Genomic DNA, 26,559 nt, shown 5'->3' on the forward strand with positions numbered 1-26,559 from the left:
ACTGCACTATATACTCTGAACTGTATTATATATACTACACGGACTGCACTATATACTCTCCAATGTATTACATATATGTAGCGGTACCCCCTAGGGGCTGTTAAGTGTTGTGGCCCACCTCTCACCCTGCCTGGCCCCGTGTTTACCTCTCAGACACTCCAAGACAGAAAAAAAGTCCAGCACAAAGTGGATAAGCCTAACACTGGCTCTGCCAGGCCTTAGCAACTGCCCTTTGCAGGCAGGGACCACAGGCCCCTATAGTGTAGCAAAATAGAAAGTCTCTGGTGTTAGCTGTCCTACATGCATCTACTGAGCCCGATAAGCCACCTTCAGACCCTGCCAGACCTCCTGGCTGCAGCTGCACTTCTCCACTGCCCATGACACCACAGTCCATTCCTCTTCTTCTGCACCCATCCCAGACTGCATCCTCCCAGTCCTCTCAGAAGTGCCTCTGAATTCTAAACTGTATATATATACTACACTGACTGCACTCTATATTCTGAACTGTATTATATATACTACACGGACTGAACTATATACTCTGAACTGTATTATATATACTATACGGACTGTACTATATACTCTGAACTGTATTTTATATACTACACTGACTGCACTATATACTCTGAACTATATTATATATATTATACAGACTGCACCATGTACTCTGAACTGTATTATATATATACTACACAGACTGCACTATATACTCTAAAAGGTATTATATATACTACAAAGACTGCACTTTATACTCTGAACTGTATTATATATACTATACAGACTGTACTATATACTCTGAACTGTATTTTATATACTACACTGACTGCACTATATACTCTGAACTGTATTATATATACTATACGGACTGCACTATGTACTCTGAACTGTATTATATATACTACACAGACCCCCTCTTGTCTTCTATGTCTGTTCTCCATCCTCCTTTCTGGGCGATACCTCGGTAGTGAACTGGAGGAGGTTCGCACATGACCCCAATACCCTGCTGTTTCTTTATGTGGACATCCCAGTCTCCTCTTTCTTGCCTTGAGCAATAGATTTCCAGTGCTTATAGCATTAAAACACATGAGGTCAGTTTTTGATATTAATATATATATGGATTTATAATGATTGCATTGTATATGTTGTATGACATTATATATATATATATATATATATATATATATATATATAATCATTGTATTTTGTATCAACTTCATAGATTGTTCGTATTTTTATGGAAGTCTTTCAGCCCTCTCTCCTTTTTCCCTGAAGAAGTCCCTCACTTTACATGTCGAAACGCGTTGTATTTTATCTGTCTGGTTGGCAGTTGGTTTGGACTTCTTCCATCTTTCTTCTGTATTATATATACTATACTGATTGTACTATATACTCTCCACTGTATTATATATATATATGTAGCTGTACCCCCTCAGACACTTCAAGACAAAAAAACAGTCCATGTGCTTGTTTGTATGTTTTATTGAGGGATTTGAGCTTGGATGGGGTATAGGATGTGAGGGATGCATAATGGAATTTTGCAGGACTTGCTTGGACAACTATATACACTCCTCCAACACATCACTTTCTTTCTAATGTTCACTTCTCTCTCCTCCTGCACATCACTTCCTTTTTAATGTGCATTCCTCTCTCCTCCTACACTTTGCTTTCTCTCTAATGTTCACTCCTCTCTCCTCCTGCACATCACTTCCTCTCTAATGTTCATTCCTCTCTCCTCCTGCACATCGCTTCCTCTCTAATGTTCAGGCACAGCCAGCACAAAGTGGATAGGCCTGACACTGGCTCCGCCAGGCCTTAGCAGTTGCCCTTTGCAGGCAGGGACCGCAGGCCCCTATAGTGTAGCAAAATAGAAAGTCTCTGGTGCTAGCTGTCCTACATGCATCTACTAAGCCCAATAAACCACCTTCAGGCCCTGCCAGCCCTCCTGGCTGAAGCTGTCCTTCTCCACTGCCCTTGACACCACAGTCCATTCCCCTGGTTTTGCACCCATCCCAAACTGCATCCTCCCAGTCCTCTCAGGAGTGCCTCTGAACTCTGAACTATATTATATATACTACACAGACTGAACTATATACTCTGAACTGTATTATATATATTATATTGACTGCACTATATACTCTCTGTTGTATTATATATACTACACGGACTGCACTATATACAATTTTCCCCTACCCATTCACATAGGAGGGCATGATCCGGGGGCCCACTTGCTTCCAGATTCTGATAAGTGCCCCACCCGCAGACCCCCACAACCACTGGGCCAGGTCTGTGGGTACGAGGCCCTTGTCCCCATCAACATAAAATCCATACCAGACCCCAAGGGCCTGGTATGGACTGGGGGGGGACCCATGCCAATTTTTGCCTTGATTTTTATCTATATTGCCGGGAGCTGGCAATACATTACAGCCATGAGCAATTTTAAATTAATTGTTTTCCTTTAGAAATGTCATTTTTCTGCCGCACTGTAATACACATCACATAAATGCGCCACTTTACAGGCAAGCTAAGGGTACTCCCAGGCACATTATTTAAAGGAATATTTCATTTTTATTGTTCCACTTTAAGCATTATTATTATAGATTGTTTTAAAAACTTTTTTTTGCAATGATACATGTCCCCTGGGGCAGTACCCGGGTCCCCATGCAGGTTTTATGGCAATAACTTGCATTTACTGTAAGCCTTTAAAATTAGCACTTTTGATTTTTCATGTTCATGTCCCAAAGACTTTAATAGGGTTTGCATGTTCGCACACATTTTTTGCCTGTTCGCATGTTCTGGGGTTTGTGCCACCCATCCCTATTATATAGCAGCCATTCCAAAAATCCTACAGCACCCCAAAATTTCCATCTCATATCCCAATTAAATGTGGATGTGAAAATATATGTCAAATTAATTGCTACACATTTGCTAAAAATCCTTCCTTTACTAATTAACCCTGGTCAATCAGGCTTCACGGCAGGAAGGCAGTCTTCAGATACCACGAGAAGAATAATAAATATCATACTTTATGCAAAATCCACCTGAATGCCTTCCCCATTGCTATCCATTGATCATGAAAAGACATTTGACTGTATTTATTGGTCTTTTATGACACACACTCTTGTCAAGTTTGGTTTTAGCTGGTATATTTATGACGCCATTATGGCTTTATATTCCTGTCCTTCGGCACAAGTTTACACATCCGAAATATTGTCTAAGACCTTCCTAATCTCAAATTGAACCCACCAAGACTGCCCATTCTCACCGATGATTTTTAACCTCCTTATTGAACTCTTGGCTGAAATGATTAGAGCTTACCCTCAGATCTCCATATTTCCTTTCATCCGAAGGAAACACATCATTCAGCTAATTGCTGATGATGTTTTTCTGTTTCTCGCTGACCCAACCTTCTAACTCTCGCACACACGAAGCCTTACAGACTTTTGGCTCTATATTGTATTGTAAACTCAACTATACCAAATCCTTCATTCTTGATTTAGGCATCAAAACTTCTATAAAAGCACACCTACAATCACTTCTCTCTCTCTCAGATGGGGTAATCCGAAAGGAACTACAAAAAAACAGAAATGGAAGGTGCACACACCTAGTGCATTACCAAAGATAATTTAATAATGAGAAATTTTTATATAAAAGTGGGTACTCACAAAATGCAACTGACCAAAGGCCATAAAAACAGTGCATGGACATGCACAGAACACAAGGTACAGCTAACGCATTTCGGGGCGCACCCCCTTCCTCAGAGCAAGGCTAGTCTCATAAAACATGGGCGAGCACTTTTATAGGGAATGGTGGAATTGAGTGCGTGTCAAAAAGAGCCACTCCCTCAAAGGGGCGGGAAAGAAAAAAATACACACACACACACACATATATATATATATATATATATATATATATATATATATATATATATATATATATATATATATATATATATATTTATATGTGTGTGTGTGTGTGTATATATATATATATATATATATATATATATATATATATATATATATATATATATATATATTATATAATTATATATATATATATATATATATATTATATATAAATAGTTGCACTAATGGAAAAACTACAGAATCCATATCAAAAACCTATAACTAAAACAAAAAAGTCCATCATAAATACACAAATAAATAAATAATGATAATTCATTCAAATCCATGATATACTGCACATTCATTTAGATTTAGTCAGATGAATACAGGTGTAGGGACACATAAGCAAAAAAGGATGCAGGATTGATAAATGGGTCAATCCATGTCTTACCTCTACATGCCTGAAGTAGCTGCGGGGGGGGGGGGGGTGTTGAGCACTCAGAGGTGTCCAAAAACCACACACTACATAACAGCAAAGGGGGTCCCCTAGTGGTGGACTTTTTAGGCACATGTAGCAATCATAAAAAAGGTATACTTGGTACAAATATAATTTATTGAATTAACATAATAATATATGACAACAACTGTAACATCTATTGTTAGGAATGTAAATCCATCAGTATTACAATCGTGTATATACAGAGTTTTGAAGCAGTACTTTTTCACCCAATGCATTTCAGAGTCAATTAAACTCCTTCCTCAGGGGTAGTGTACACTTTAAATGGTTATTAAACACTGTGTTGGCTGATTTGACATTCCATAAAATTTGCGATTAAAAGCAGCAACAGTGACAAAGTCTGTCTGCCCAGTATGCTCTTGATTCCAATATGAACAAACATCTATGTTTTGGAGATGATGTAAACAGGTAGAAGTAGGTTTTTTTTACTCCACCAAGAGTATATATATGTTGTTCTCTTCAAAAAGAAAAGAAAAGCCCAAGAAATATGGGCATAAACTAAATGCTTGAGGCTCCACTGAGGCCGAGAGGCAAATCCTGAAGGTGGCTCAAAAGTTGATGTTCATAGATGTATCTATTGATAGATGACATGAGAGTGAATCGGATCCAATAGCTGTTCGGGCCGGTAACATCCCACAGCGTGTGGAGGAGGATCCACACGCTAGACCCAAAGGGCCTGGTATGGATTTTGAGGGGGAGGGGCTTCTCCAATTTTTTAAAAAAATTTTGGTGCTTAGAGAGAATTTACATTTAGTTGACATATTTCATGGTTTACCTAGTCAACAAAAGAATTAAATAGGGCCCTGAAATTCAGCATTGGAGCAGGGATTTTTTCTTTCTTTTTGGTTTTTCTTCCCCCCCATTACACTTTCTACTCAAGGACTTGCATGTGTGCACAACCAAATACTTTTGTACACAACTAGATTTAATACAGATTTAAAAGGGTATGTATAAATAGTTTGCACTTATAAAATGTGTATTTATAGTCTGCAAAAGTCAAACATAAAGCATGTGCTAAAATAAAATTTAAAACCAGAGGAAGAACATACAAACCTCTAGCCAGGTAGTGGCATATTTGGGATTTGAACCAATTGACCCCAGTGCTGCTAAGCAGAAGGGCTAACAAGTTAGCCACTGTGCTGCCACAAGGAAGGTGGCTGCATCTCTGTGGTGTCAAACAGTCCTAAGTCCCAGGGGTGCCACCTGTTCTGAAGGCTGGTTATGGCTGATTACTTTCAGCATGGTGCTAATCATTTCTAATTGTGTTGCTTTTTTTTTTTTTGCTAAGAGGCTTCGATTGGATAAAAGAGAAGTGATAGGGGGCGCTGAGTGAAAAAATGAAAAGCCCTTATGTGACCATATGACATGGAAATAAAGTGGACATGTGCATAAAAGTGCAACAAATAAACTTTGCAACAAGGATAAAAGTGAACTTGTGCTTGTAGTGCAATATATAAACTTATATATAGTAAAAAAAATGATCAAAAGTTCATTAATAAAATTTAATGAAATTATATAGCATCCGTGATATTTAACGCTGTATCTTGATTGATGGACCCAAACCCAAAACAAAAATGAATTCCTTCACCGTATGTCTTAGGGACCACCCAATGTTCTCAGCATTAAGAACTGCTCACCAGATGGCTGTGACCTCTTTAATTAAAAAAAGGTCTAATGTGCTTTTGGGAAATCCTGGAATTGGATACCCTAGTATATCAGATGGATCTTCAGTAGTAGGACCTCCTCTCCACCAATGTTCCCATGTGTAAAGACAAAGGACACTACATATACACTACAATACTGCATTTTATTTTGAAAACTGCATGTGCATAAAAGGTGTCTGCTTACATTTGTAGGTGCCTAACCTGGCATTGAGGATAGCCTGCCAAATTGTATGAGGGAACCACTTGCCGCTGGTCTCATGTCCTGTGCTGGCGTGCATTCCACTCGTGGATAAGGAGAAACCGGAAGCTGGGATCTGGAAGTGACGTGACCGGAAGCGCCTCAACATATGTTTCATAGTTAATACGTCATCAGGAAGCGCATAGTGGCTCTATGATATTGTGGTCCGGCAACTGCGGCGCCCAAGGAAGGTGCAAAACTTTGTCTGCATGCTCATCAACCCACTATTTGACTACACCAGCTGTGTGAATCAGAGCTTCATTAACTTGGTAAATGGCACTGGCTTCGAAAACAATGTCTGCACATGAGGTGCACATGGTTGGCCAAAATGTGTACATAGTCACTGGCAGTGACTCTACCTTTCAAGGTGATGATGGGGCCTGCAGAATACCAAAATATGGCTGCCCAAACCACAATTGTGCCACCACCATGCTTTACCATTCGCACAAGACAGTCCTGGTTGCAAGCTTGGGACGGTGTTCGGTTATCTTTCTTCATACATTTTGGCCAAAGTTTATACTGCTACATTTGTTTGGTAAAAGTAACCCAAATCAGTGTATATTATTTAGTTTGTAGGAAAATTATAGCGTCCACAAATTATGGTATGTATATTTGAAAAAAATCTATTAATCCTGATGTACTGATGACCAGGACAGTACATATACCCCCCAAATTATCCCTTTTTAGAAAGTAGACATTTTTTTGTCACAATTTTTTGCAAAAATAAGAAACAATTGGGTTTTTTTTCATAATTTTTTAAATACATACTGTCACAAGCGCAGTACAGCATCATCATATAACTCGTGTGAGAGTGATCAGGGACACTGACTGGTGACAGTATGTAATAAAAAACAATTAAAAAAAACATTTTTACATTTGTTTTACAACCATTTTTTCTTTTTTTACAATATTGTTTTAAATACTGTTACCAGAGCAATACAGTGTTACCATAGTGATCATTTTTTTTAGATAATTACTAAGCAACTCTTCTTTATGAATGGCATCCATTCATCCATTGAATACTATTGTGAAATTGAGATTGGCCATGGCTATCACATTGTACAGATGCACTGTGATTGGCCCTGTATGTAGCATGTGGTCACTGTGACCAATCACAGAGAACAAATAAACAAGGAAAAGGGGCGCCTCTGAGTATATATCAATAATCATTTATTTCAACAAACAATATCCACTCACATGGAAGACTGTAGTGTTACGTTCCGGTGCGTCTCTGAGCAGAGGAAAAGCTGGAGGACCACAAGTCTCAGCAAGTCCGTGCAGTGCTGATCCCACATCGGATCCTGGCGAGGATGGATAGTGGTAGCTGGACACAGCAGGGGCTCCCTCAGGTCTCCAGATGGCACTTCCGGGTTGGGATGGGTTAAAATGACACAGACCAACTGTCTGCGGGTTCCAAGGATGGGGTTAAGAGGACGCCAAAGCCGATCGCCGGGCGTGCTGCAGTGTGTGGTGAGGCTCGTATGGCTCCGTGGATGGAATAGTAGCGGCCGTGTAGGGAGCCAAAACGAGGCCTGGAGGGCAAGCACAGCGCGGCGCCGGGCTGTGACATCACAGCTATGCGACGCGTTTCTGAGTCTGCGCGCTATTGGTGGCAAGAATAGCGGCACTCCTTTCTCGATGCTTGAGAAAGGAGTGCCGCTATTCTTGCCACCAATAGCGCGCAGACTCAGAAACGCGTCGCATAGCTGTGACATCACAGCCCGGCGCCGCGCTGTGCTTGCCCTCCAGGCCTTGTTTTGGCTCCCTACACGGCCGCTACTATTCCATCCACGGAGCCGTACGAGCCTCACCACACACTGCAGCACGCCCGGCGATCGGCTTTGGCGTCCTCTTAACCCCATCCTTGGAACCCGCAGACAGTTGGTCTGTGTCATTTTAACCCATCCCAACCCAGAAGTGCCATCTGGAGACTTGAGGGAGCCCCTGCTGTGTCCAGCTACCACTATCCATCCTCGCCAGGATCCGATGTGGGATCAGCACTGCACGGACTTGCTGAGACTTGTGGTCCTCCAGCTTTTCCTCTGCTCAGAGACGCACCGGAACGTAACACTACAGTCTTCCATGTGAGTGGATATTGTTTGTTGAAATAAATGATTATTGATATATACTCAGAGGCGCCCCTTTTCCTTGTTTATCTTTTAGCCTATTGGACCTCGCTTCTGGTCTTTTTTTGGTGGCAGCCCTGACTGACTTCCTCTTGTATATATATTTATATATACCCATCCTGCCATTGGACTATTTAGGAACAGTTATTTGAGGTATACCTGCATTGCGCCTTTTTTACTTGTCTTTTAATCACAGAGAACAACAACTCCTTCCTATGTCATGACCTCTAGTCTGATCAGGAAGACAGACATTATGGAAAATACAAATACAAATGGAAATGTCTGGATTCATGGATGAGCACAAGAAAAGTAAGTGACTGTAGATTTAATGGTAGGCTTTGATATTTTTGAAAAAAAAAGTACATGAATGCTATATTGGTGCATAGGGGAGCTGGTATTTAGAAAAAAAAGTGTACAAAGGTGAACTTACCTTTTAACCAGTGGAGAAGCACATGTCCCAGCCACCTACTACCCTGTTTCCCCGAAAATAAGACCTAGCATGATTGTCGGTGATAGCTGCAATAAAAGCCCTACTCCCCAAATAAGCCCTAGTTAAAGTCCTTGTAGGTCTTATTTTCAGGGTAGGGCTTATTTTTGGGAAAACAGGGTAGGGCTTATTTGGGGGGTAAGGCTTATATTGCAGCCATCACTGACAATCACGCTTGGTCTTATTTTCGGGGAAACAGGGTAGGGTAAAGTAAATTAAACTCCCAAAAATACAGATTGGCTAACAAATGCAGTTGTTGTGGCTTTTTCTGGGAAAAACAGACTCAGGAAAGACATTCAATTTTAGTTAGATAAGTTAAAGTTAGAGTGACTTTTTTATATATAAAAGAGTTCTTTGCTGTGCTAAAGCACCGTATAGAGGACTTCTACTGTTCCTTGTGGTTTGTGAATATACCTTGGCAGTGATGGGCCAAACACTCCCGGTTCGGTTTGCACCAAAAAAAATCAAAAGTTTCCATTTTGAAAGCATATATGCAAGTTATTGGCCATAAAAAAAGGTATGGGTACCAGGGTATCAATGCAAATATTTTTTTTAAAAAGATTGTTTTCAAAGGAGACCTGATTATATATATATATATATATATATATATATATATATATATATATATATATATATATATATATATATATATATATATATATATATATATATATATATATATATATATATATATATATATATATATATATATATATATATATATATATATATATATTTATTTAGCAGAGACCCTAGAGAATAAAATGGCGATTGTTGTAATATTTTATGTCACACAATATTTGCGCAGCTGTTTAACACAATTTTGGGGGGAAAAGGACACTTTTATGAATTAAAAAAAATTAACAGAAAAGTTAACCCAATGTTTTAATTTAATGTGAAAGATGATGTTACGCCAAGTAAATAGATACCTAACATGTCATGCTTTGAAATTGCGCACACTTGTGGAATAGCGACAAATTACGGTACCTAAAAACCTCCATAGGCGACGCTTTTAAAAAATTTAACGATTACCAGGTTAGAGTTACAGAGGAGGTCTTTTGCTAGAATTATTGCTCTCACTCTGATTATCGTGCCGATATGTCACATGGGTGATTTGAACATCGTTTACATTTGCTTTTTTTTTGCTGTGCGAGCATGCACTTAAAAGTATTTAGATCACCAGAATCTGCGATTCTGAATACTGTCATTTTTTTAAAATCACCACCATTGGTCCGGGAAGAGCGGCAGAATGTGGAGGGAGGGGGGATGTCCTCTCCTGCTCCTTTAGGATAACAGCCGAGCGGCTTTTAGCCGCATCAGTTGTTATCACTAAAAAGCCAACTGCAAGATCTAAAAAACGGTACCGGGGTGATGCCCGCAGTTGCAGGCATTACCCCAGTTTACCTCTTCAAGTCATGAATGCAAATTTGTGTAAGGTCAGTGTGACGGGGTTGAAATGAAACAATAAAAATAAAAAATTCCTTTAAATTTAGTGCCGGGGGACCCCCTTAATCTGCCTGTAAAGTGATGCATCTGTACCGTGTATAGAACCTGCTGCAGCAAAACTGACATATAAAAAAGAAAAGAAAATTACATTTGAATTGATTTTCCTGGGTGCAAGCTTTCTTGAAAAAAAAAAACATTACCGGCAATCCATACCATGTCCTTTGGGTCTAGTATAGTTTTTAAAGGAAATCCCATGGCATTTTTTTTTTTTTAATGGCGTGGGTCCCCCCCAAAATTCATACCAGACCCTTAGGTTTGTTATGTTTTAAAAAATGGCATGGGGTCCCCACAAAATCCATACCAGACCCTTATCTGAGCATGGTAGGTGTGTTATAGAGCTCTCTGGATAAGGTAGACTTTTGGAAGGCATGGGTATAAGACGTAGTCCAAGACTTAAGATGGGGTGGGCAGGTAATGTCAGGTACAGCACCTCAGCAGCACTCCAGGAGAGAGAAGCATACTCTAATAGAAACAAAGCAAAAGAGAAGGGGCTTCTAAGTGCAGTAAACACTATCTTTAATAGCCCAAACAAAATTAAAAACACTTACAAGATGCACAAGTAAAAGTCTCATCAATGTGTAATGGCGTCCATCGGGAGGAATCCCTCTAGGATGTGACAGCTGCAGATGGCGTTCAGACCGGCCAGCAGTGGAGAGCTGTATTGGGTGATCCAGGAAGGGCAGGCACCCTGCCGGGACCAGCGTGGAACGCAGGGACCCCGGAAGTGACATCAGAGTGAGCGGGACCCGTTTCTGAGTATGTCCAATTCACTCCTTCTTCAAAACCATGATTGTTGAGTCTGGGAAGATGGCTTATGTACACGATTAGTAGTTTAAAAAGCAAATGAAAATACAGATACCAGATGAAATATACAAGTAGGAGACAGAATACAGAGGAATGGAGGGACCAATCAGTACCATAAAGTAAGTGGTATATGCATATGGGGATGTAAGGGTATATGTGGAATGATACTGGTTTAAAAAATTGTATATATATATATATATATATATATATATATATATATATATATATATATATATTACAGAATTATTGAATGGGGTCATATATGCGCAAATAAAATAGGGTCATATATGCAACTAAAACACATATACAAATAATTATATATATATATATATATATATAGATATATATATCTATATATATATAGATATATATATATATATATATATCTATATATATCTATAGATATATATAGATATATATCTATAGATATATCTATAGATATATATATATCTATAGATATATCTATAGATATATATATAGATATATATATATATATATATATATATAGATGAACACATACACATATACACATGTATGTACTAAAGTAAAATTAGTATAAGAATATGTATAGGAAATGCATGTGTATATATTACTGGAGAAATAGTTTCTAGCATGAATTTGATTGCCAATGTGGTAGAAACTACACAATGCTAAAAACAGCCGGTAATTCATTTTTACATTATAAAACCTGTTATCATCCCCTATGGCTGAACAACATCCCTAAAAGCCAATTCTGTAGGCTCAGAAACAACTGCACCAGAACATCTGACTAATGATGCCTTAAGTGAAGATGCTTAATGCTTGGCCCGAACCATTCACCCATCACGATATCCTAGACTTACATAGGGAAACAGAAAGATGCACTGTATATTACAACATTTGCATGAAAGTTTAAGTGATTCTAAAAACAAACATTTCATAAAAAAAAAAAAATAACAAACATAGTTTTTCACAGAGAAGCCCCGATCCTCCTCCTTCTGGGGTCCCCTGCTGGGGCTCCTGACTCCTCCCCTCTTCCTAGTGCCCCCATAGCAACCTGCTTGCTATGGAGGCATTTGTGTAGGCTCACTCTCAAGCTGGGTATGTGTGTTTACCCCTCCCTTAGCTCCTTCACCACTGGCTGTAATTGACAGTAGCGAGAGCCAATAGCTCCCACTGCTGTGTTTGAGCCTATGAGGAGGGAGAGAGCTGAGAGAGTCACTGCTCTTGTGCATATCGCTGGACTGAGATTGGGCTTAGGAAGGATAAGGTAGGGGCTGGGGGGAGAGCTGAGTGCAGAAGGTTTTTTTAACCTTAATGCATTAAGGTTAAAAACCTTCTGCCTTTACAACCACTTTAAAAAGTATCTCTATAGCAATTTTGTTCGTTTGTTTTGGAGATACAGATATACTTTGTATTTTTAATTAACTCCAGTTGTTATATATTGTTTCTCAACTTCGAGGTAACACACACATTTTTCATTCCCCTTTGTGTTTACCCTAACGCTTCAACTTTTTATTAACTGTAACAGTCAGCGATACAGTCGTTTGTGCCAAGCTAACTCTGTTACAGAGTTGAGAGTACTTCACAATATGAGTCACATAGCAGTGAAATGGACATTGCAGTTGGTACTCATCCTTATATGACATCATTGATAGGATTGCTGTGAAGGAATTATTGTTGATGTTGCTGTTCTCCCTGTTAAATCTTCTCCAGTTCTTCAAAGGACTTCAACATTCCTTAAACAGCAGCCAGTACTCAAAGTAATACACGTACCCCTTTTCACTGTTATTTAGAAAAATGTGGTGAAACAATAGTCTTTGCAAGAACGTTAGCATGCTTTAAATCTACTGACTTGGATGTAGACTTTCCTGACTGTCTTCAAAACTTCTTCCAGGCTTTTAGAAAATTTCACAGCAGGATCCTTAGGAAATAAGCACAGTAGGGAGCATAGATCAGTTTTTCAAAGCACACTAAAGCACAATCCAAGAGCAGCATGACCTGCATTTAGAAACAGAGCAGGAACAGTGTTAACAATAAATAATCTTGTCTTTTTTAGTGGTAAGAAGGTAGTTGCTGAATACAAGTGGTTCCTGCTGGCTGCTAGCTTGCCTCTGGCTTCATGTTATTCTTTTCAGCTTTGTTTCAGAAAGAGGTACTGATTGGCTGTCTCTTCCTAAGCAGCCAACCAGTGATTCTGCCTCACACAGAGCAGTAAGTTGTAGGCCAGCAACCAGAGGGAGCTCTGCATGTCATTCAGCCTCCTTTCTTGGCAAAGCTGAGATCTGTATCAGCCAGCCACAAGGGAACTATATTAATATCAATGAATTGGTAAACCTGTAGACTTGGACTGTAAAAGAGAGCAGTAAAGTGCAATCACTGTTTAGTACTACAAAGCAGGAAGCAAAGAAGCTGGCTATAATTATGGTTACTACTATGTACATTAAATTACCAACTATATACAGAAACAAGTTTTTTTTTAAGCTGGTGTCCAGGCTTACTTTCCCTTTAAATAGTTTGTTTGGGCCAAGCTGGCCCAAACAAACTATTTCCTTCACTAACATGTGCGTCCACTGGGTACACTGTATAAACTTTGTATAGCCTCAGCTACATATAATATACAGCACTGTGTCTTCCAGGTGTGAGACAAGACCTTCCTATCTCACACCTGGAACAAAATAGGGTCAGGCTGAGCGGCACTCAGCCATTCATAGGCAGACCAGTATTTTATCAATGAATACAAAACGTCCTGTGATTGGCTGGATCTTAGAATTTGACATCATCAGCCCACCCCTCCAAATCAGTCAGAATACAAAGCTGCCTATGAATGACTGAGTGCCGCCCAGCCCATCTGGACATCAGCTCTAAACATTAACACACAATAAATGTGATTTAATGAAGGAGTAGAGCATTTTCACTTTCAAAGCAAGGAAAAAATGTTCCAGTTGTTGTATTGCCCCCTCACCCACCTTATACTTACTTGAGCCCTCTCTTGATCAAGCACTGACCTGTATCCTCACAGGACTCAGTAAGAACAGTGGGAATCATTGGCTCCTGCCGCTGTTGATAAAATCCTGTAAGAAGAGAGCATGGCCAAGCTGTGTTTTTTGTGACTATGAATGTACACAGCCCAGCTCGGGAGTGAGCCGAAAGGTGCACATAGAAAGAGGCGGAGCCTAGAGCACCAACAGAGGACCCTAGAAGAGGAGGCTAGGGGCCACCTTGTGAAATACCATTGCAAAGAGCAGTTAGGTATAACATGTTTATAATTTTATTAAAAAAAAAAAAAAACACAAGCCTTTACAATCACTTTAGGAATAAATGGCATGGCAACACACACCTACTGTACAAGAAAAAACACTCTGTGTACAATATCAGGGGTTGATTTACTAAAGGCAAATCAACTTTGCATTACAAGAGCACTTGGAAGTGTAGTCGCTGTAGATTTGAGGGGAAGTTCTGAAATGAGGGGAACCTCTGCTGATTTTATGATCCAATCATGTACAAGCAAAAATGCTGTTTTTTATTTTCCTTGCATGTCCCCCTCAGATTTACAGTGACTGCACTTCCAAGTGCAAAAAGAGGGGGGTTTCAGATCAAATCAAAGGACCAATATGTTGAATGACGCCAGCATTCAAAACAGATAGATATAGGGATACCGACTCACCCAATATGGGTGGCGCCTTTTCCTTTTACCCTGAACTCAAATAACTTAAAGAAAAAACAAAAAGAAAGACCCATAAAGTTCAGATTTAGGACAAAGGATAAGGCAGACAGCGGTCTTCTTCTTTAATGATTGAACATAGAATACAAAAATACATAGAGATAATGGGCAGATGATATAAAATTAAAAAACTTTTAAGAACAAAGTAGCCACAGGTGTGCACACCCACAAGACAAAAGGTCGCACAGATTTTGCATATAGTGCCTCAGGTGTCATAACAATTTGAGACACATAGGAGAGGCATCAATTGGTAGGATCAAGGGAAAGAGTAATACGAGGTGTCCTTCACCCTGCAGACCTTGTTAACTCAAATCCCTGGATCCTCCAGGTAATTGAAGGTAGTACAGTAATAAACGGTACCATAAATCATAACGGCTTTAACAATTAGACCCAGACATGCATTCATGGGATCAAGGAGTAGAGCAGAGGCAGGTACCATGCGGTGATGTTGGCCGGGTATCAGCTTAAATAAACACACTGTGGACCTCCATTAGCTCATTTTCTAAAATCTACCAAGCTGTAAAATAGGTTAGTGTTATGAACAGTCCACTTTAAGTGAAGCCCCCTAAAATATGGATAAACCGAAAGGAGAGTCCCAGGTTGATATAGAGACAGTATGTGGTGCATATATACAGTATACGGATCAGTGCACTTGTAGTGCAAGTGGATTTGCCTTTAGAAAATAAACCCCTCCGTATTAGTTTTTGCAATGCAAAGATATGAATGGTGGTTTAGTGAATAAGGTGAAGTTGTTCTGATGTCAATCATTCTATTATCTGCAAGAAAAACATCTAGGTTTTTTTACACATTTCCTTGCACATAATTGGGTATTCTTCCAAAAGGAATATTCACTTTGTTTCACCTCATTCACCAAGTAAATCACTTTGAAAGTGAACGTGCTTTACTTTAGGGTCAATGTAGTTGATTTCCTAAAGCAGTAGAGGCCCACTGGCAAAACAAATGCCTACTTTTGCAAATATAAATAAAAGCAGGTAATATTATTTTGGTTTAATAATATATATTTTTTTAAGTATATTTTATTGATTTTTTTTTTCAAAAAGAAAAGAAATACAGTCAACATCAATGTTCAGAATGGGTAAATCACCAAGAAGAAGTACATATGCGATAACGAATATATGTAGTACACATAGGGGTTGATTTACTAAAACTGGGGAGTGTAAAATCTGGTGCAGCTGTGCATGGTAGCCAATCAGCTTCTAACTTCAGCTTGTTCAATTAAGCTTAGACAAAAAAAAAACTGGAAGCTGATTGGTTTCTTTGCAATGTTGCACCAGATTTTGCACTCTCTAGTTTTAGTAAATCAACCCCATAGAATGTCTCATGCAGTGGCGGCTGGTGCTCCATTGGTCGGGGGGGTGGCAAACAAACCTGAGACCTCTACACCCCCCATCGCTCCTGCCTTCCATACCACACCACCCCCCATTGCTGGCTCGCTGATCGATCGGCACTTACCCCATCCAGGTTGCAGCTGTGGCCTCCCCCCTCTGTCTCCTCCATGTCCCGGTGGTCGCTGCTTCGCCTCCCGGCCAATCAGGTCTTCGGACTCCCGGCCAATGGGGTCTTAGAACTCCCAGACAATTGGGTCACAGGACCAGCTTCCTGCTTGACAGTGAGGATAAACAGGAAGACATTAGCGAATACTAATTTGCTAATGTCATACAACTGGGTGGGCTCAGGGCGCAGTGCTCTGTGCCCTAGGCCCACCCTTTTTTTAAGCCAATTAGAGCCGCAGGCTCTAATCATGTGCTTAAAAAAAAAACACTGAAATCCATGCATCTGGCCCCCTGCATGTAGATTAGGGGTCAGGCCCATGGATTAGGGGGGGCAGCACCCCTGCACCCCTAATGGACAGGCCACCACCGGTCTGATGTGACACACAGAAGTTGAAAAAAGATATATAACTGATATATATAGTTGATAACATCACCCATAGGTAAGTTCATGAGATAACTTAGTCAGATACAATGACACTATTCTTGTGGAGGCATGGATGGAAATCAATTTGAACTCCATACATAATCTAATGACCAAATGTTAAAGCACCATTAATGAATATTATAGAAGCTTTTAATATTTGTGCAATGAGACAGCTCCATGTCAAAATTTTCTCTGTAAAACAATAGTGCCAACTCCTTTTTAATGTCAGCCACCGGAGGTGTCAAAGAAAACTATTTATGCAGGATCACTCTATTTGCCACCAAGAAACAAGTGGTTACCCATGACGAATTGCAGTAGGAGGCCGAACAGTGTCACTCCTGGGTGGCATGGGGGTGCCAAAGAGCTGAATAACAGGATCTTTATGAAGTTGTTGCTTAGCAATTGCTGCTATAAAGGTCAAAACGGTCCCAATAAGTAAAGATAATTGGACAGGTCCGGAAATGGTGTAAAAGTATCAGTTGGGCGCTGTGGCACAGAGGGCACAAATGCTGGTGTCGAGAGTTTGCAGACCACAAGTAAGGGATATAATGTTTTTAATATATACAGAACAAATGTTACATTTTTCCCCTGATATTCTCAGTGATTGTAAAGTGGAAGATCGATATTGGTGTTAACTGTGTAAAGAAAAAGCATGAAAACAGCTATGTATGGAATGGATGAGTTTTGCTAAACACACTTCCAGATAGGAAAACATTCATTTACGCAGAGCAATTAAAATGTCTCTGTGCACAAATACTATAATATGATGAAAGAAAAATCATAGGGATTGAATCATATATATATATAACAGTAAAATATGCACACAAAGTTAAAATGTTTCCTCTGGTACTCAGCAAAATGTAAACAGTTAATGATTTGCATTTGTGTTGGCTGGGCATACAGTTAAAGTGCAGAAAATATTTATATAGACCATTATAGTTTCCTTTAAAAGTCATGCACATCATTTTTACATTGTGAAGTGAAATGTCAAGGTCAGATATTTTTATTGAATGGATTTTATTAGGAGCATATATTTGTAAATACATGTATTTATAAAAGAAATGTCAGCAGATATTTTCTTTGAAGTTTCCTTTGCTAACATTCTGCTTAGAGCAGTGTACTATGGTCCACATATAAAAAAAGTGATGAAAGATGTTCAAATTCAAGAAACAGATAATTTAAAATTATAACAATGAGAGCAGAAACCAAATATATGTAAGAGGTTGTGGAATATCTTCTGTACAATAATAAAAATATATTAAATGGATAGCTAATAGATTTTAACAATGTTGCAACCTGGCTATACATGAGTATACATGAATACATGAATTTCTAATCCTAGAAATGTCTAATTCCCACAAATCAGTTATTGTACAGGCCTTTGCTCAGTTTTGCTTTGCAGTACGTAATTATTTGATAAATACGTGACAATATAGGCTTTTTGGTGTTATGCATTCAACTGTACATCTACAGTTTCATGTATATTTGTTTACCAAATTTTGATAAACCTTTCTTTATCAAAATTTGGTAAACAAATATACAGTCATATTAAAACTAAAGTACAACCCATGGAAGTTATTGACAACTTTCAACAGGCAAGCATTACATCTTTATTCAAACAGTTGATACAGATAAAGATGATATACTTGGGGGGGCAGAACTGGCCATGAGTCTTAATATAAGATCTCCAGGGGGGATCGGCAACAGCCCCGGGCATTGTCGACACATCCCACACAAGCTGCAGGGTGTCAAAAGTTGCATCTACCCGCCAACACCTAGCGCAGTCGAAGTGGCTCACAGACTTCTTCACAAGGGCAAGCAGGATGGCGGCTCAAGATGGAGGAGAGGAGGACAGCATAGAGCACACCTCCTCCTCATACAGCACATCTGATGATGCTCCCAGCCCACAGAGCAGAGTACAGATGCCTCAGCACCAACTCATTCAAGTTAGGACAAAGGCTCCCATTAAAGACTGGCTATATCCCCTGCTACATCTCCCCTCTCCAAAGCAGGGACGTGCAGTGAGGTCAGTGGCTAGTGAGGCACTGGCTAGTATCAGAGCCAGATACACACAGGTTACATACGCCATGATTGTTAGAGTGAGAGCAATAATTCTAGCACTAGACCTCCTCTGTAACTCTAAACATGTAACCTGTAAAAAAATGTAAAGCCACACCTATGGAGATTTTTTAAGTACTGAAGTTTGGCGTCATTCCACAAGTGTGCGCAATTTTAAAGGGTGACATGTTAGGTATCTATTTACTCGGCATAACATCATCTTTTACATTATACAAAAAAATTGGGCTAACTTTAGTGTTTTTTTTTTTTTTAATCATGAAACAGTTTTTTCCAAAAAAAGTGTTTAAAAAAATTGCTGCGCAAATACCGTGTGACATAAAAAGTTGCAACAACCGCCATTTTATTCCCTAGGGTGTCTGTTAAAACATAATATATATTGTTTGGGGGTTCTGAGTAATTTTCTAGCAAAAAAAATATGATTTTTACATGTAGGAGAGAAGTGTCAGAATTGGCCTGGGTGGCAAGGGGTTAATTGCCATAAGTAAGTAATATACAAATAATTATTATATATTGTTTTTAAGGTAATTTATTATATGTTTAAAATCTGTACTCAAGCAGGTGCTTAACGTACAAATTACTGAAGTTTCAAGTTATAACTTCCAACCAGTAATTTCACAGTAAATAGATAAATAATAAATGATTATGTTATAACATATAACATATAGATATATGATGTAGCTTGAATATAACAGTACCTTTTCAACAGTTTCGCCCTCTTAAAGTGGAGTTCCACCCAAAAGTGGAACTTCCGCTCATCGGATTCCCCCCCCCCCCGGTGTCACAGTTGGCACCTTTCAGGGGGGTACAGATACCTGTATATTACAGGTATTTGCACCCACTTCCGGCATAGATATCCGCAGAATCTGCGGTTATTTATGCCACTTCCTGTTCCCCCCCCGCTGTCTGCTGGGAAACACACGGGTCCCAGAAACAGCAGGGACCATCCGTATTGTGCTGCGCGACTTGCGCATGCGCAGTAGGGAACCGGGAAGTGAAGTCGCAAGCCTTCACTTCCTGATTCCCTTACCGAAGATGGAGGCGGCAGCACCCAAGGACCGAGAGACGGTTCGGCCTCGAGTGCCGACATCGCGGGCGCCCTGGACAGGTAAGTGTCCATGTTCTAAAAGTCAGCAGCTGCAGCATTTGTAGCTGCTGACTTTTAAAAAAAAAATTTGGCGGAGCTCCGCTTTAACTGTGTGAGAAAAACGTGGGATTGTGGGTAAATTTTATATCCATAAACACGTTTTTTCCTTGTAGTTGAGAGGGCTGGGCTGAAAGGGAGCATTTGTCTTTTAGGCACATGCCCCGTCTATGACACTGCAGTGAGAGGCGTGTCTCCACTGCAGCATTTTTATTGGACAGCTAGGACCAATGGTACTTTACCATTGGTCCAAGACACCAAGCTGTTCATTGAGCTCAGTGCCTCTGACAAGAAGTGAGAGGCACTGAGAGCCCAACCTCTCAGTCTGCTGCAAACAGAGAGTGTGTCAGCTTGTATTTAAAGTGGCCGCTCTGTATTTAGCTTCTGACAGGCTGTGCAAGGAGCCCCATATCTCTGGAACCATAGGTCGTAGGGGTAAAACTTAGGCTACATACCCCCCCCCCCCCCAAAATTTGGTTCACTGAGCTATGACCCACAAAGCTTTTTTTTTTTGCTTTTTTTATTTTATTTTTTTAAATGTTCATGGCAGGTGAGGCCCTGCCTCACCTGCCCCCCCCCCCCCCCGACTGCATGGTTCTGCTCCAGAGGGCTGGTGAGTAAAAAACAGCTAGCCTCTATTAATGGCTCCTTCACAGACCCACATCACACAGCACAGAACTCTCTGACAGAGTTTCCTGTCTCAGACCAACCCATATCAGAAAGCACAATCAAATAAATGCTGCTCTCACTTAAAAGTGTGCTTAAGGCTGATCTCTATAGATACAGTATATATCTGATATACAAACACAAATTGCCCAGTTCGAATATGTAGTTGACACCGTTAAGCGGAAAACGAAAGAATTTGCTGAACCACATAAAAGTTTAGTAGATGGCTTCCAAGACCATAATTCTGACATACATGGGTATATTTACTATAGCATCTAGTCAGCAACTAGTCTGAAAATGGTCTCACTTCCATGGATTATGACTACTTTTAGTTGGAAAAGGGATTTACTAAAGCACTTATTCAACAAATAGTCACAATTCCAAATTTACTAATGGTCACAAAGCGACCATTTAAATGAGTTTGCCTCCCAGGTGCAAAGCAGAGAAAAATCTTGTTTAGAACATGATCTCAAGCAATTTATACTTCCTATACATTTGTTGAACATTTTAAAGAATAACTGCTTTAAAAGAATTCCAAATTTGTCTGTATAAAGTGATATATTTAAAAAAATTCTAACAGGCATTGACTTCTCCTAGTTCACACATCTCTGTAGTGAAACAACTGAGCATGCCCAGACCAGAAAAAAAAACGACAACTTGCCTTCCCTCGGTTGTTTTTTTTAAGTGCTATAGTAAATACCAGTGTTCACAAGTCTGGAAATGTTTGAAATGTGGGAACTTGTTTTTGCTAAAGCCTGATTAATAAACAGGCTAACATTTATATAAATATTTAACAGTATACTTCAATATTTGTAACTATAGGACTTTTACTATGCACAGAAACACCAACATACTGTAGATATTCTAAGAACTTTTACTTTTTTTTGTAATTGTATTTAACTGTGTTTTTTTTTTCTGCTTTTATACAATATTTATCTTTTCTCATTATTTAAACAATGCCAGTACCGTGTTTTAATGTTTTTTTTATTTGAAGCATACATTTTCTGCAGTATATATACTTATGTACCGTATGTACTGCCATGTGCATTGAGCATGCCTTTTGACTTTGAGATATATTACATAAATGGTATAAAAACTGCATCTAACAGAAATCGAAATCAAAACTCTCATAGCTGTCTTCACGGACCACACACACACTACCAGTGCTGAAGTGCAATTAAAAGGAATACAAATGTTGCACTGTGTTACTAAATTCAATGTCTGTTGGTTATAATTATTCCAATACAAAGGATCATAATATTATTACAAAAAATGTGATATGTGTCCCAACATTATAAACACACATTAAAATTAAATCATTAAACATAAATCCTGGTGTAAGTCCACCATGAATGACAATAGGCAGCCTTGTTTATTCCACACCAACACCAATTGCAGCCTCTTACCAAGCGCTAAGACCCAAAATATAGGTGGTCTTATAGCAGCATGTTGTCAGTAATCATCTGTCTGTATGGCATTGTCACAGCAACAGGTTGTTGAATGGCACTCAGGACCTCCAGGGTACATCAGCAGGGATTCACTGGTTGCATCTCCACTCCCCCATGTACATTAAGGCATGTAAGGGATAAGCAAGCATTCCATACATTCCATAGTGCAACCTGCAGATTTTGTGTAAAGAATATTGTGCATCTACTCACATAAGTACAATGATAAATTGCTCTTCCACCCCCTTTCCTGGCCTGAAGGACTGTATGCTCAAATACTGGTGTATTAGTGATTGTGTTTCCATTATCCTGCCATTGAGGAATCACTGCTGATAGCAGAGATCAGTAACTGGTTGTGTTTTTTTAGCACTGAGCGTGCCCAGGGACTTGGACATTTCAGTCACATATGCTTATATAACTGTTGCTTTGTTTCTGTTCATGCTATTAGATCTTTGGTCTGTAGTGTGTGAATTGATGAACATAGCCAAGGGCTAAAACAGTTGGAGAGAGATGGTGTGCCTGCAATCAAGTGCAGATACTTTAGGCATAAAGAATAGACAGATTGAATGAAACTGGTGGGTATGTCCTTTATTGGGCGTGTGTAGGCGCTCTCACAATACAACCTATGTTATTTAAAGGACTGTGGTAGTGGGGCTTGCTTTGCCTTAAAAGAGGCCAGATTATTTGCTGTCTGTCCTTGCGTATTTTTCCCTTCTTTTTTGGGGGGGGGGGGGGTGATGTTGTGCATAATGACCAACCCCCCACAAAGACTGTTTTGTGTGTTTGCTGTAATTGTTGTGCATTTGTTTCTCAAAAGTGGGTTTTTGTTAGTATGGCTTCAATTTTGTGTTTATTTTTCTTGTCTGACCATGTGTTCATACGCATCTGCTGATACTTTTTTTGTTGTTACTAACAAATGTCAATTGTTCTACTCTTATAACTCCTAACTTTACTTAATGTAGACAGAAATGTAGCTTTGGTTTACTATAATCAGAAATGTATGTTTGGGAACTAATGGGGAATGGGGTGCTGTGCTGCAGTTTGTTGGTACTTTATTTTTATTTTTTTATCCTCCATTTTGTTTTTGAGAATCTTGCACCTAACAACAAATTGGGGATAGGTGGGGTGGGGAGAGTTGTTGAACCTTAAAATGTGTTGCCTAGTTAATAATAGCTTATTGTTCCCTAATGTCCACTATGAAAGTTGAGTTGTGATCACTTTTGGATTGTAAGTTCCTATGAACAGGGCCCTTTTAAGCCTATAGTAATGTAGCACCAAAAATGCTGTTTCTTTTTGCACAGGTAAAAGAATGTACCTAATTGTGTTGCTGCTGTTGTTGGAGCTTATCCATCTCCTTTAATATGACTAATGGCACCAGACAAGGTTGTCCTCTCTCCTCTGTTAGATTTGTGCTAGTGATGGCACCACTTGCACAAACTATTAGATTACACACAAATAGGCTTCAAAATAGGGGACAAAGAGTACAAGATAGGACTATATGCAGACAATGTCATCCTTTCCCTTATGCCCTGTACACACGGTCGGATTTTCCGACGGAAAATGTGCGATTGGAGCTTGTTGTCGGAAATTCTGACCATGTGTGGGCTCCATCAGACTTTTTCCATCGGGATTTCCGACACACAAAGTTTGAGAGCAGGCTATAAAATTTTCCGACAACAAAATCCGATCGCGACCGTGTGTGGCCAATTCGGACGCACAAAGTGCCACGCATGCTCAGAATAAATTCCGAGATGGAACTGCTCGGTCTGGTAAAATTAGCGTTCAGAATGCATATAGCATTTTCGTCAGGCAGCAATATTTTAAATTGTTTAATGCAGTGCACTCTCTTCTTCTTTATAATGCTAGAAGAATGAAGTTGTTTTGCTGCTCATATTCACACAGAGTTCTCACAAACTTCTTTCTTTGTTATTTATCGTGATTTCATGAATATAATATTTTTATTTGTCACATCTACTGAAAAAAAATTTTGTTTTTGATGTTTTTAGACTAAAATTTTTTATTTTCGATTTTTTTAAATCCTGATCTTGTGTTTTATTTTTGTATGTTTTTTTTTACTCCAGAATAGTTTTGGGTGTGTTTTGTGTTACCACAACACCATTATTATCTTGTATTATTTAATCTCAAGGAGATTGCTTAGTGTTGGTGTCTCTTGTTAATTTCACATTGTATTTTTGAAATGTACCTGCCTCCTCACAAACATACTGTCCTTTTTGAAGGAAAACACACATAGGCGAGTATAATTAAACAAACCAAAAATTTATTAGGGGTCCTAACCAAAGAAAGAGGGAGGCAACGCTGGAGAAATAGCAGAAATTGGTGAAGCCTTTGGCCCCCAGGGCACACATCAACTATTTTACTGCCAAATTGGTGGCCTGAGTCCATATATCAGGGAGTGCAATCTGGTCCAGAAATCCAAGAGATCATAAACAGCAGCAGATGACATGTATGTCCCCAGGCTGTGGTCATACAAGAGCCTGCATCTTTTGTCAGACCAGACTGAACCCAGGCCATCACTTTCTTGTCTTCCTTCCACTCTTCCTTCCACGCTGTGTCTGTGGTGGTGGAGTTGTTGCAGGAGGAGGAGGATGATTCAACTCACACAGGTGGGTATTGGGTGTGATTTCGCCCTTCACCCCCTTAGTTAATGTTTTATAAAGGATGTCCTCACACATGAGGTGTTGGCCCTCCTGCATATCTTGCAGTTTGGTGGCAGCCATGCAGGCAAATGCCTCTTCACAAGTGGGGGTGACTTTGAGGGACGTAAAAGCTCCTGAATCAGCCTGAGTGCTGAATCCTCCACGTTACTCCCCTTCCTGGGTCTTTTGTTTGGAAGGCGGGGGGAGGAACCTGGGATTCTGTGAGGCTCCTACTGGGCCCGGCCTCCTCCTGGCTGCCACTTACCCCGGCCATCTCCTGGCTGCCATTAACCCCTGCCTCCTCCTGGCTGCCACATTCCACAGCCTCCTCCTGTGTGCCACATTCCACAGCCTCCTCCTGGCTGAGGTCTTCCTCTGTATGAAAAAGGGACATAGTTTTGGTTATTTTTTCATCAACCACACGCAATTTTCACCTCATGGCTGTTGCAAATTGAATGTTAAGAAATATAAAAGATTATCATTTTGACCCCAGCATTTTTCATTATTGTCCCAATTATTTTTGCCCACTACTGTCTATTGATATGTAAAGCCTTTATTAAATCAGCAATTAGTGATCAATAATAATATCTAGTAAACATCATTTATGTTTTGTCCAGAAATCTGTAGAAGAATGCTATACCTGGCTCAAGCTGGGCTCCTCCACTTCTTCCTGGCTGGAAGTCCCAGGTTGGACATCAGAAGCCTCAGCTGGGGTGGAAGTTAGGGTGGAAGGAAGAGTGGAAGGAAGGGTTGAGAGGGATTCCCTGACTTCAGTCTGGTCTGACAGAAATCGCATTCTCTCATAGTACCACAGCCTGGGGACATAAACGTCATCTGCTGCTGCTCCTGATCTCTGGGGATCCTGGACCTTCTTGCGCTCCCTAAGATAAGTGCTCCTCAGGCCACCAATTTTGGCTTTTAAATAGGGGATGGTTGCCGTGGGGACCACCTGCTTCACCAACTCCAGCAGTTTCTCCATCGTTGCCTGCCTCTTTTGTTAATGATTATATTGCGGATGTTTCACCTGCCACAGACAGGGCAGCTCCCTGTATTTGTCTATGAAAAGGGGGAGGAAGTTGTGGTTATTGAAGCCATCCATTTTATCTGCAATACAAAAGACTAACCCTAATGTCAGGCTAAAGTCTCCTAATCGTGTCCAAATATAGGCCTCAATCTCTAAGCAGTATAGGCCCAAGTTTAAATGTTACCTTCGTTATCACGATCGTCACTTCCGATACTCCTCCCTCCGCTCACAGATTGTACGTACTACGCACGCATGTTAAGCTTTATATATACTGCGCATGCATGAAACTCCGCCCACCCCTGATGTTCTTTCTAGTCTATTCCCAGCCCCTTCTCGTTCGGCGCTGTGGGGAAGAGCACATGGCGGAGACAGAGCAGGTGCGTGCTAATTACAGCAACGAGGAGGAGGAAAGCCCGGAGCCAGAAACGTCACAATCCCGGAGGAGACGATTTAAGGCATCAAATATGTCTTTTGTTGAGATGGTGGAGATGGTGGACATATTGAAGAGGGCTGACTATGAGGGGAAGTATGGACCTTACCCCAACCATAATGTCAGAAAGGCCAAGATCATGGCGAAAGTTGTGAAGAGTCTGCAGAAGAATTTTTGGGTATGACGATCCAAGGATCAACTGAGGAAGCGGTGGTCGGACCTCAAATTAAGGGAGCATGATCAGTATAGAAGGATCAGGAGAGTGCTGCAAAAAAGTAAGTAGTTGTCC

The sequence above is a fragment of the Aquarana catesbeiana genome, linkage group LG07 (genome assembly GCF_042186555.1).
Source record: "Aquarana catesbeiana isolate 2022-GZ linkage group LG07, ASM4218655v1, whole genome shotgun sequence".
Classification (NCBI taxonomy): Eukaryota; Metazoa; Chordata; class Amphibia; order Anura; family Ranidae; genus Aquarana; species Aquarana catesbeiana.